Source organism: Panthera uncia, chromosome C2 (genome assembly GCF_023721935.1).
Source record: "Panthera uncia isolate 11264 chromosome C2, Puncia_PCG_1.0, whole genome shotgun sequence".
In the NCBI taxonomy this organism is placed as follows: Eukaryota; Metazoa; Chordata; class Mammalia; order Carnivora; family Felidae; genus Panthera; species Panthera uncia.
The window spans coordinates 67,729,110-67,741,422 of record NC_064810.1 but is presented as its reverse complement, the minus strand read 5'-3'; the positions used below and the strand labels follow the sequence as shown (position 1 = coordinate 67,741,422).

At 39.8% G+C, this 12,313-nt stretch overlaps 1 protein-coding gene across 1 annotated transcript in view; it reads left to right on the top strand.

Moving 5' to 3' along the window:
- HACD2 (3-hydroxyacyl-CoA dehydratase 2) overlaps positions 1-12,313 on the top strand; it is a 102,714-nt gene that overhangs the window by 26,364 nt on the left and 64,037 nt on the right. The gene's annotated exons all lie outside the window — the stretch shown is intronic.

Genomic DNA, 12,313 nt, shown 5'->3' with positions numbered 1-12,313 from the left:
GGGGAGGAGAGGGTCATCAAATTCTGGTCTGGAACTGAGGTATAACTTCTTGTCTGGGGTGGATTACACCCCTCTAAATAGAAATGAATTTTGGAAAGTTGACAGATTCTGTAGAGTAAGCCCATAGTTGTTGCTGTGTATCTGGATTTGTCTCTGAAAGGGAGGGAGGGTTTGCAGTTGACCTCGGAAAGCGCCACAGGTCTGAAAACTCAAGAACCATGGATCCAGATTCACAAATTAAGTGGGTACCTGCTATATTCCGGGCACTGCACTTGGCACTGTGGAGTTTAGAGATGAGGAGACTTGGTTCAAAAGGACACATAAGTGGAGGCCCCTGGGTGGCTCAGTCGATAAAGCATCTGACTTTGGCTCAGGTCATGATCTCACTGTCCATGAGTTTGAGCCCCATGTCGGGCTCTGTGCTGACAGCTCAGAGCCTGGAGCCTGCCTTGGATTCTGTGTCTCCCTCTCTCTGTCCCTCCCCAACTTGCTTGTGCGCGCTCTCTCTCTCTCAAAAATAAATAAAAATAAACTTTAAAAAATAAAAAGGACACACAAGTGGACACACAGCAAGCTATCTACCTTAGGTCTTGCACGGTGACTCTGATATCTGGCTCCATTACTTTTAAGGAAGACAAAGCATCTTCATTGTAAAGAGTTGCACCTCAGCTAATTTCCTGCTAGGACAGAGGTTTACAGTCAGGAGTTTGTCCCAGTGATTTGCAGAATTTTGTGTGCATGTGTCTATATTTATTTTAGGGGCAGCTGGATAGAATATATAGCTTTCATTAGATTCCCACAGGAATGTGTGATCCCCAAAAAGTTAAGAAATACTGCTTTATCAAGTATTGCTTGCTAAACCTTTGAGCAAGAGATTTGAAAGGGGCTTGTGGGGGGGGGGTCTCATCTGTCACATGATCTGCTTTCTTAGAAGTTGCAGGACCTGGGCCATGTCACATAGCCAGTAAATGGGTTTTAGCTGATGTGTAATTTCACACACATTTCCTTTTTAATCCTTTATCTACAATTTTGAGATGAAAAATTTTGCCCCTTCTTAGATGGTTGAATGAAGTTTAACTGGTTCAACATGAACCAGTTTAACTACAAGCATAAGCTTGTAGATGAGGGGCCACATTTGGCCCGAGAGAGTTCTGGAATCACTTTAGGCCTTTCCCACATGATTGAACCCTGTGCCCCAATCTCCCCATTCTCTTAACCTTCAGCTGCCCCTGTACAAAGCTCTTAGATGCATGTTTTCTAAGCATGTGTGCTACACTTTAATTATTATTATTTCATTGTATTTTAATGCCCCAATTCCCTTTATCTTACAATGTATTTTCATACCTGTTTATAATAAAGTTCTATCCCTAGAAATAAAGTTTCTGACCAGTATATTTATTCGCACCAAGAACATTACTGAATGCCTGGCAGGTGGTGGGTGCCAGACAGTGGATTGGACAGTGAGAGTAGAATGTGAGCAGGCACCAGCTTGGGTTCAGGAAACCCACAGTCAGATGGGCAGCCTTCTGAGCTCCGCTGGTCGGATGCACTCTGCAGACTAGTGCTCACGCTACACTCTGTTCTGATGGTTTGTGGACAAGTGTCCCCAGGGCCTAGCGTGGTACTTGACACATCGTAGATACTTAAAAATACCTTCCTAATTCAGGGTGCTTGGGTGGTTCAGTCAGTTAAGTGCCCTACTTCACTCAGCTCAGGTCATGATCTCACGGTTTGTGGGTTCGAGCCCTGCATCAGGCTCTGTGCTGGCAGCTGAGAGCCTGGAGCCTGCTTTGGATTGATTCTGTGTCTCCCTCTCTGCCCCTCCGCCCCTCCCCCGCTCTATATTTCTCTCTCTCAAAAATAAACATTAAAAAGAGAAAATTCCTTCTTAATTCCTCAAGCACCTTGCTCTGTCAGTGATTCTGTCTCCTGCATCCTCATTCTTTGTCATCTACCTTTTCCTTCTCAGCTCACAAAATGCTCAGGGGTGCACCATTCTAAAAATAAACTTAACCTTTGACCCTACATTCCTCCCTTATCACTACTTAATTCCTCTCTGTCCCTTTTACCATATTTTTTAAAAATGTTTATTTATTTATTTAGAGAGAGAGAACTAGAGCAAGCAAGCAGGGGAGGTGCAGAGAGAGAGAGAGAGAGAGAGAGAGAGAGAGAGAGAGAGATTGAGACCCCAAGCAGAGAGAGAGAGATTGAGAGACCAGAGATCGAGAGAGATTGAGGGAGCCCAAGCAGGCTCCACACTGTCAGTGCAGAGTGTGATGCAGGGCTGATCTCCATAACCTGGTAGTCATCAGATTTTATCATTTCTGTTTCCTGAATATTTCTCAGATTGTCCTGTTTTTCATCACTGTTCAGGGCATCAGTGTGTCTCATCTGGACTCCCTTTTGGATCTCCCTGAACTTCTAGGCTTGCAATATTAACAGTAATAATAAGAGCTACCCTTCATTGAGCATTTACTATGTTCCAGTGCTTTAACCTCATTTACTTCCCTTTTTACAGGTGACAATACTGAAGCTTAGAAGGTTTTCAATCTTGCCAAAGTTCACAGTTAATAAGCCCTAGAGCCAGAAGTTGAACCTTTGGCTGTGTGACTCTAAGCCCATGCACAGCCCTTGAGGGAGTTAGTTAAAAGATAATTCTGAGCCTGTGGCTTCCTTGCTTAAAACCGTTCACTGGTTTAAACTTCTTCATGATTTGGAGCCTGCCCACCCTTCCCAGCCTTCCCTGTGCCCTGCCTCTCACTCCATGCTTCAGCCACCCTGGCCTTTTTGTGGGTCTCCCCACTGCTTCTTGCCTCTGGTCTGTGGCCAGGCCTTGCTTTCTGGAATGAGCAACCCACGCCCTCCGGCTGGCAGCTCTTCGCCGCTTTTCCTCCAGTAAACTTTCCTACCAGCCACTGGCTACATTAGGTACCTTTCCTCACTTCTCTGTAATAGCCGACACCTCGCTGTTGTTGTACCTTCTGCTGTGTATTATGGTCTGTCACTGTACCTGTATCCCCCACCAGCACCACTGAGTCTTTGAGAAATGAGAACTGTTTCTTACTGATTTCTGTATCCCGCCACCTCACAATACAGGCCGCCTAAGTGGAAGCTCGGTGAACATTTGATCATACTCTTACCAAATTCCGGTGACATTTTCCAAAAATGGTTTCAAAATGTGTTCAGTTCTTTTAGAAAATAAATAATAATAAATAAGCTGTTTCTGGCATTAATCTAAAGGCAGTCCTTTTTTTTCACTCCTACAATTTAAGTTTAGTTTTAGAATGCTGGTTCTTTTCTTGTGGCTTTGTAAAACTTTTCACTCTGAGAATTTCGTCTTTTACAACTTGTTTTGGAGCCTTGAGATATTTTTAGATTACATTTAGATACCTTTAGATACATGGAAAGTCTGGACCTCAGTCAGTCTTGGGTTGTTTATCGGCTGTGTGACTTCCAGGAAGTAACTCCATCTCTGCATCTTTATTTCCTCATCAGTTAAAGGGGGATGATACCCATCTTGTAGGGTTGTTGTGCAAACGAAAGGGGACATGCATGAGAAATACTTAGCATGATGTCTAAAACATGGTAATACTGAAAACTGCCCAGCCCCAAATGGGAGCTATTGTTACTAACTAAAACAACAGTAATGTCATAGAATGTTAGAAGTTTCTGTCCCTGATGTAAGGTTGAATATCTGTATAATTCTTCCATATTCCTAGTTTTCTTAAATTATAGTTTCTGTGTGAGTGCTTCAGGACTGTTTATTCTCAGTATGGGTTGGAGCTGCTTCTGATTCATGGTTGTGACAATGCAGCGTGGCAAAAACAGCCTCCAGAAACAATAAACTAAAATTCTGTATGAGGGGCTTGTTTCTGAAAAGTCAAGCCTTCTGTCTGTGCAGAAGTGTTCCCACGCCCCAGTTATTTCCAAGTAGGTTGTTTGTTCTCCATTGATAATGTAAAGATGGGAGTTCTTTTTGAGGTTGGGGGGAATGATTTTGAACACGTATTGGGAATGTATTTCTTTTTTTAAGTAAAATACAATTGACATATAACGTTGTATTTGTTTCAGGTGTACAACATAGCAATTCGATTATATGTATACATTGCAAAATGATGACCACAATAAGTTTATTAGTTAATGTCCCTCACCTCACATAGTTACATTTTTTTTCTTGTGATGGGAACTTTTAAGATTACTCTCTTAGTAACTTTGATAAAAAATATAGTATTAATCATAGTCACCATGCTGTACATTATATTCCTGGGACTTCTTTATCTTAGAGCTGGAAGTTCATACCTTTTGACCTCTTTCACTGATTTCCCCCACCCCCAGCCTCTGGCACCCACCAATCTGTTCTCTGTATCTGTGAGTTTGGTTTTGTTTTTTGTTTTTTTCCCTCAGATTCCATGTATGTGTGAAACAATGCAGTATTTGCTTTTCTCTGGGACAAGATGTAAATGCTGTGGTTGCAGCCCTCAACCCAAGATTTGTAGTGCTTTATGTTTATGCAATACTTTTCTTTTTGGAAATGAGAATTAAAAAAAACAAACAACCACTTTGAGACTTACCTTTTGCAAGACTGCCAAGAAGGGTTCTGATTTCTTTATTCATGTGGTATATAGTTTGTACTGAAAGAAGGCATTACCTGTTTTCCTGTATTGTGTTGCAAATTAGGTTGCGGAAGAGTTATATGGGACATGGGTGGCTGTCAGCTAACTACGGAGTATGGTTCTCCCTCTTTGTTGGGATGGAAAGTAGAGGTAGAGGGACTGGAGCTGAAGATACTCTTGGTAAGATGCGGCATTGTGCATTTGGTGAACCTTCATGTTGAAAATTATACCGTCAATATAAATAGCTTTGGAAGTTCTCTTGATTGAAAAGTGTAGAACAGGAGCTCAATCATAGCCCAGAGGGTACTAGGTCTAAAGTTGAGTATTAGCACTTTGATAGACAAGGACAGAACCCCTTCTCCTGAAATATTCTGTATTTCTGGTTTCAAATATTTGTTCTATGTGCCGGCTTGCCCTCTTCTTTCAAACTAATGGCACGTTTTCTTTACTTATTTTTAAAAAGTGAATTTTAAGAAATTTGCATTTGCCTTAATATTAGTAGGTAGCATGTGGCTTGAAAACCGATTCTACTAGGTAACAAATGGTGCCAGGGAGGAAGAGGAGCAGCTGTTAGGGAGATGAGCACCAGAAGACCACATCTCCTGCCAGAAATCTTTTCCCTTCCACCAATTAGAGTGAACTAGCTCCTCTCCAAACCGTTAACGCTATTGTCCCCCACTTTAAGCTAACAGTCATTTACAGTGCAGTATTGTGAAGGAACTGTCATCACATATTATTAAAACCAGGCCCAGGACCCTCCAAATTGTAGTGTAAGAGAACTCCGGAAGGAAGCATCCCGGAGGGAAGGGGTAATTCCTCTGGATTCACTTACCTGATTCTGTTTCCACCCCTGTACCTGCCCAGTCGTCAGGGGTATGGCTTTGGACAAAAACTGCTTTCTCTAGTTCCACTTAGGTTAGTTGACATTTTTTGAATGAACTTTACCAAATAGGAAGAGCAGAAAGGGAATGAGTATCAAACTACAAACAGTATAAAAATAACCATATTTCCAAAGTACAAACTTTGAATTCTGAGACCTCCCCCCGCCGCCTTTGTTACTGGGAGCTGACACAGCTTCACATGGACCTCATTGACTCTCTTCCACCCTGTTCCTAGTGTGCTCAACCCCCTCACAAAAATGAATAAAAAATGTTTCAGATTGAGATTCAGGTGTTTTTTTTGTTTGTTTTTTTGTTTGTTTTTTTGTCTGGGGGGCCTGCTTAGTGGTGCTAATGGCTGAGGGAAGAAGGAGCCCTTTGAGGTGGGATAATGGACTTAACCTTTCCCATCAGGCTATCCTGTCTCCCCTGCCCAGAGGCTTCCAAGGCTCCCACTGGAGAGCGTGCAGGGGGGAGGGTTAGAGACTTGGGCAGGAAGTTGCCAAAGTCAATCTTCACATTTTTGCAATTCTGCCTTTGTCATTTATTAAGTACAGTCATTTCCCAGTGTCTGACAACCAGAGCTCTGTGAAGACTGACCATGGTCAAACCGTAGTCTTTCCCAAATCAGTCAAGCCCTTCACACCAACCTGGCTCAGTCTCCTGCCTTGGCTCTTCGTTCATTGTGTTGCCTCCTGATCAAATTTTGCGTCCTCCCTTCAGACACGAAGCCAAGAGGAAGGACAGATAGTTTTAGCACCTGCATCTTCTGCTCCTGGCACCCAAAGCTAAAGCATTTGTTCTCTGAATAAACTTTTTGTTTTCACACCTCCATAATTTGTACGTACAGTCTCTTTTGCCTGGAACACCCAGCTCTGTCAGTTGTTTCTTGCTCCGTGTGAATGTACTGAGATGAAGGGAAGGGAGAAATAAATAGAGCATGCTCATTAGGAGCCCCAAGTGCCTGAGCAGGGAAGGTTGGAGACTTACCCAGAGCTCATGTGTACCGCCTGGCGCCTGGCCAGCAGTCAGTAAGCTGTAGCAGCATCTCCATTGGTGACTAGTGGGAAAACTTCAATTCTGAGGGTTTCTGTTCCCAGTCAGAATTCAGAAGGGAAAGCCATGAAGAGAGCCTAGATGGGGAATTTTACCCTCTGCCATCCTTGTAGGAGCAGCTAGGGGGTTGGTTTGCACTTAGAACTGTTACTGAGTTATTTAAAGTGTCTTCTCTATAAGATACTGTACCATCCAGTCCCTTAGGAACCAAGCTAAGGCAAACCAGGTGTGTTGGAAACACAACTAGTTGACAAGTCAGGCTTCCTCTCGCTAGGCCTTAGTTTTCACATCTGAAAAGCTAGAGGTTGGCCTAGCTAATAGATTAATGTTCTTGCACCTTGATGTTCTGACATTCTTTGAAATTAACTAAGGCAGCTTCAGAGATGAATTTTAGTTATCTGAGTAGTGATAGAAAAGGAGGATAGGATAGATCTTACAACATACCTATGTATTAGTATTAGGAAACTTGTTTCAAGTATGGTAGTTTCAGTAAATCTTTCCTCCCGATGCATTTTGAAATCCACATCACAAAGCAGAATTGAAATGGGAGATGCGCACTTGCACATTTTCTGTGGCATGCATTTACCCATAGTGACCACTAGGTGGCACCCTTGTATTAGGAGATTTTTATCTTGGAAGTTACAGAACTTCTGGAAGACTTCTAATAAAAATAGATAGCAAAGAATCAATAGCTGAAACTGAGGAATGAGAAGGTTTTTTAGAAAAAAGAGAAATGGATGTTTTTCTGTGAAGTCTGATGATTTGATCATTAATATCGGAGGTAATGGAAAACTAGAACTTGCTACATTGCCCTAAAGGAAATTATCTTATATTTCTTTTTATAAGGCACCAAAGTGTCTTTAAAGTTAAGAATAAAATTAATTTGCTTCATTAAAAAGCTGGGCAAAAAAAAATCTATTTCCCAAATGTTCTCTGGTGAGATGGTTACTAGCAACCTGAAGTCAATAAACCTGTTCTTTGCTTCAGAAGCAGGTTGGTCCAAGGAAGCTGGAAGCACCGTCTAGTGACTGAGTGGAGTAAATTCCATTGAGCCAAAAGGGGAAAGTTTGAGTTCTCTTTTAGCAAAAGAATTACTTGATTTATGACTCTGTGGGAGGAGTTGACTGGTTAAATAAATAATAAAGGGAGCAAAAATGCTTAGGAATATTTGTATGACACTGGTATGTCTTTTTTTTATAGCTTGTACAGCTTTCTTGGGAGAGGATTTTTTTACTCTCCGTTCATAGTGAACATTTTTCCGATAATTTTTTCCTTTCAATAACAGTTTCTGTCTCACTATGTTCTTTCAATTAGCAGTCTGCATTTAAGATTTATCCATGTCTTTGTATGGCTTGATAGCTCATTCCTTTTGATTTCTGAATAGTATTCCATTGCACGGATGCACTGGTATGTTTATCCATTTACCTATCGAAGGACATCTTGGTTGTTTCCAACTTGGGATGACTATGAATAAAGATGCTGTAATTATTCTTGTGCTGTTTTCATGCGGACAAAAAAAATAATTTTGCGTTTTTAAATCTATTGAGTATTTACCTAGTAGCACAATTGTTGGACTGTGTCATGGGACTGTGTTTAGCTTTGTAGGAATCTGCCATTGTCTTCCAAAGTGGCTGTACCACTTTGCATTCCCATCAGTAATGAATGAAAGTTCCTATTGCTCTGCATCCTCACCAGCAATTAGAGTTTTGGATTTTAGCTATTCTAATGTGCGTAGTGGTATCTTTTGTTTTAATATTCATTTCTGGAATGACAAATGATGTTGCACATGTTTTCATACTCCTATTTGCCAGCTATGTATCTTCTTTTTATTTATTTATTTATTTATTTATTTATTTTTTCAATATATGAAGTTTATTGTCAAATTGGTTTCCATACAACACCCAGTGCTCATCCCAAAAGGTGCCCTCCTCAATACCCATCACCCACCCTCCCCTCCCTCCCACCCCCCATCAACCCTCAGTTTGTTCTCAGTTTTTAAGAGTCTCTTATGCTTTGGCTCTCTTCCACTCTAACCTCTTTTTTTTTTTTTTCCTTCCCCTCCTCCAGCTATGTATCTTCTTTGGTGATGTATCCGTTCAGATCTTTGCCCAGTTTTTTAATTGGGTCTTTTGTTTTCTTGTTGAGATTTCAAAATTCTTATATTTTGGATACGAATCCTTTATCAGATATATATTTAGCAAATATTTTCTCCCAGTCTGTGACTTGCGTTTTCATTCTCTTAATAGCACCTTTCACAAAAGCACAAGTTTTTAATTTTAATAAAGTCCAGCTTAACTACGTTTTTTTCTTTCATGGATCTTGCTTTTGGTGTTGTATCTAAAAATCCACTACCAAACCCAAGTTTATGTAGATTTTCTCCTTTGCTTTCTTCCAGCATTTTACAGGTAGATCTATGATCCATTTTGGTTTATTTATTTATTTATCTTTTTTATTTTTTTATTTTTTTTTCAATATATGAAGTTTATTGTCAAATTGGTTTCCATACAACACCCAGTGCTCATCCCAAAAGGTGCCCTCCTCAATACCCATCACCCACCCTCCCCTCCCTCCCACCCACCATCAACCCTCAGTTTGTTCTCAGTTTTTAAGAGTCTCTTATGCTTTGGCTCTCTTCCACTCTAACCTCCTTTTTTTTTTTTTCCTTCCCCTCCCCCATGGGTTTCTGTTAAGTTTCTCAGGATCCACATAAGAGTGAAACCATATGGTATCTGTCTTTCTCTGTATGGCTTATTTCACTTAGCATAACACTCTCTAGTTCCATCCATGTTGCTACAAAGGGCCATATTTCATTCTTTCTCATTGCCACATAGTACTCCATTGTGTATATAAACCACAATTTCTTTATCCATTCATCAGTTAATGGACATTTAGGCTCTTTCCATAATTTGGCTATTGTTGAGAGTGCTGCTATAAACATTGGGGTACAAGTGCCCCTATGCATCTATGATCCATTTTGAGTTAATTTTTGTAAAAAAAAAAAAATCCAGTATGTGTTTATTTTTTTGCATGTGTATGTCCAGTTGGTTTAGCACTATTTATGGAAAAGACTGTCCTTTCTTCATTGAATTACCTTTGTGCTCTTGTCGGATATTAGCCAATTATATTTGTGTTGGTCTGTTTCTGGGCTCTCTGTTCTATTCTGTTGATCTACGTCTTACTATTTTGCATATACCATGCTGTCTTGATTATAGTTAAGTCTTGAAACCCAGTAGTTCAATTCCTCCAAGTTTGTTCTTTTTTTTAGTATTGTATGGGTCTTTTGCCTTTCCATAAAAACTTTAGAACCAGTTTGTTAAGACCTACAAAATAGCTTCCTGGGGTGTCGAATGAGATTGTGTTGAATCTGCAGATCAACTTGGGAAGAACATCTTAACAATATTGAGTCTTTCAATTCACAAACATGGAAGAGCTCTCCGTTTGCCTAGATCTTTGATTTTTCTCATCATTTTGCAGTTTTCTTCAAACAAAATGTTTTGTTAGATTTATATCTAAATATTTCCTTTTTTTTTGGATGTTATTATAATTGGTCTTTTTAAATTCAAATTCTAATTGTTCACTGCTTGTATATAGGAAAGCAGTGGACTTCTATATATTTACCTTGTATCCTGCAACCTTGCTCTACTTGCCTCTTAGTTCTGGGAGTGACTTTGTAGTGATTTTGTAGATTTTGTACATAGACAGTCATGCCATCTGTGACTTCCTTTTCAACCTGTCTAACTTTCAAGGTTTTTTTTTTCTTACTGCAGTGGCCAGGTTTCCAGTTCACATTGCTAATGTTCATTACTTGATAAAATAAAGCGATTCCCAGATCAGTTTTTCTCCACAACCAGTTCTCTGAAGAGATATATACTTTCTGCTTCATATTTACTAACAAGGTATAAAACAATATTTATTTGTAAGGTCACTCAGGATTTATTTTTTTTTTTTTTTGTTATTTTTTTTTTTTTTTTTTTTGTAGATCTTCTCTACCCTTACCTTTGCATGGTCTGTTTTGCACTGAGATTGAGAATATTAAAGCCTCTAATTATTAATGTGTCTCTAATTCTCCTTCCTTCTCCCATAGCTTCTGCTTTAGCAAAGCAGATAATTATTTGTAACTGTTATACCTTCAGTATGAACTGTGACTTTTAGCACTAAAAAATGTCTTATTTGAAGCCTTTGTGAATCACTTTTGTATTAGCATAGAAGTGAGTCTTGTTTTGTGGGAGCCAGTTTGAAAATCTCTTTCCTTTAATAAGTGACTTAAGCCTATTCACAATTATCGATATGACAGATGTTTGACCTTACTCTGTCACATTTGTGTTATAATTGCTACATATACTATGTAATATTTGCTATGTTTACCTACATGATGTGTTTGTTGTGTTGTTGGGATTTTTTATATTTATTTTAGTATTTAGAAGGTTTTGTTCTAGTAGTTACCTTTGTATTTATACTTTTTAAAAGGCTCTTAGTTCTCTGTTTTCTTATTTAAACTTTTGTGACCTAGTTTGTCAATTTTTGAAGATCTCTTTTGAGCCCCACCCATGGCCTGTGTGGCAGTCCGGGAGCTTCTTCTACTTCTGTCTTTCCCACTCCCTTTTCTTCTCAGTTTTCTTACCTGCATTTTTTTCACTTTGTCCAAACGTGTAACGTCTCTGTTACTCTTCTGCCCTGGCCTCACCTTTGTCTGAATCTTAAGTCTACACTTAAATGTGTTAAATACTCATTGTCCTTTGCTGAGGTTTCCTGTCACCTTGTACTTGAGGGAAAGTCACCTCTAGCAGTGTCAGGGACTGTGAGGGCTGTCTGAGATTTTACCCCACGTGTAAGCTGGGAGGTTAGTCTGTGACTGGTGGGTGCGGACAGTGTGCGGTGGTTTGTGTCAGAAGGGAGAAACCTGGAGCTTGGGAGCCTACTGCTTTTACTGTGAGTGGAAGCAACTTGCCTTTTTTTGGGTAGATGCTACCTTACCCCTTAAAGCTACTCCATGCAGACACAAACATAAGAAATGACCTGGTTAGAACGCAGTCAGCACCTTGCCTTTCTGGCATGCCCAGCAGGAAAGTACAGAAATGCTCAGGGCCCGTGTCAGCTTGCCTTTCCCAGAAAGCAGCTTCTCAAGAAGTGCTTGTGGGCACAGTACTCCCCTAGTTCACACATGCTTTTAAGACTTTTTTCTGTAGCCTTGATATTTGAAGGACTGATTTAGAGGTAAAATCTTCAGTTTACAATTTCTTCCCCTGAATTTTTTGTTCATTTGCTCCATCATTGCCTTATATGTTTCTCTTGGGAAGTCTGATGCCAACCTAATTATTTTGCTCTTTTAAGATATTTGGTCTTTTACCCTGAAAGCGCTAAAGATTGTTTTCCCACCCTTATTAAAGTATAACTGACAAATAAAAATTATATACATTTACAGTGTATAGTGTGAAGTTTTAATATATTTATACATTCTGAAGTGTGATTACCACAATTAAGCTAATTAACATATTACTTGATATAGTTATTTTTTTTGGAGTGAGAACATTAAGATCTACTCAGATCTACTTAGAAAATTTCAATTGTACAATAGTATTATTAGCAGTGGGCACCATGCTGTACATTAGTTCTCCAGAACTTATTCATCCTGCATATCTGAAACTTTGTACCTTTTCACCAACATCTCCCCATCTCCCCAGCTCTTGGCAACTATCATTCTATTATCTGCTTATATGAGTTCCACCTTAAGTGAGATCATACAGAATTTTTGTTTCTTGCCTGGCT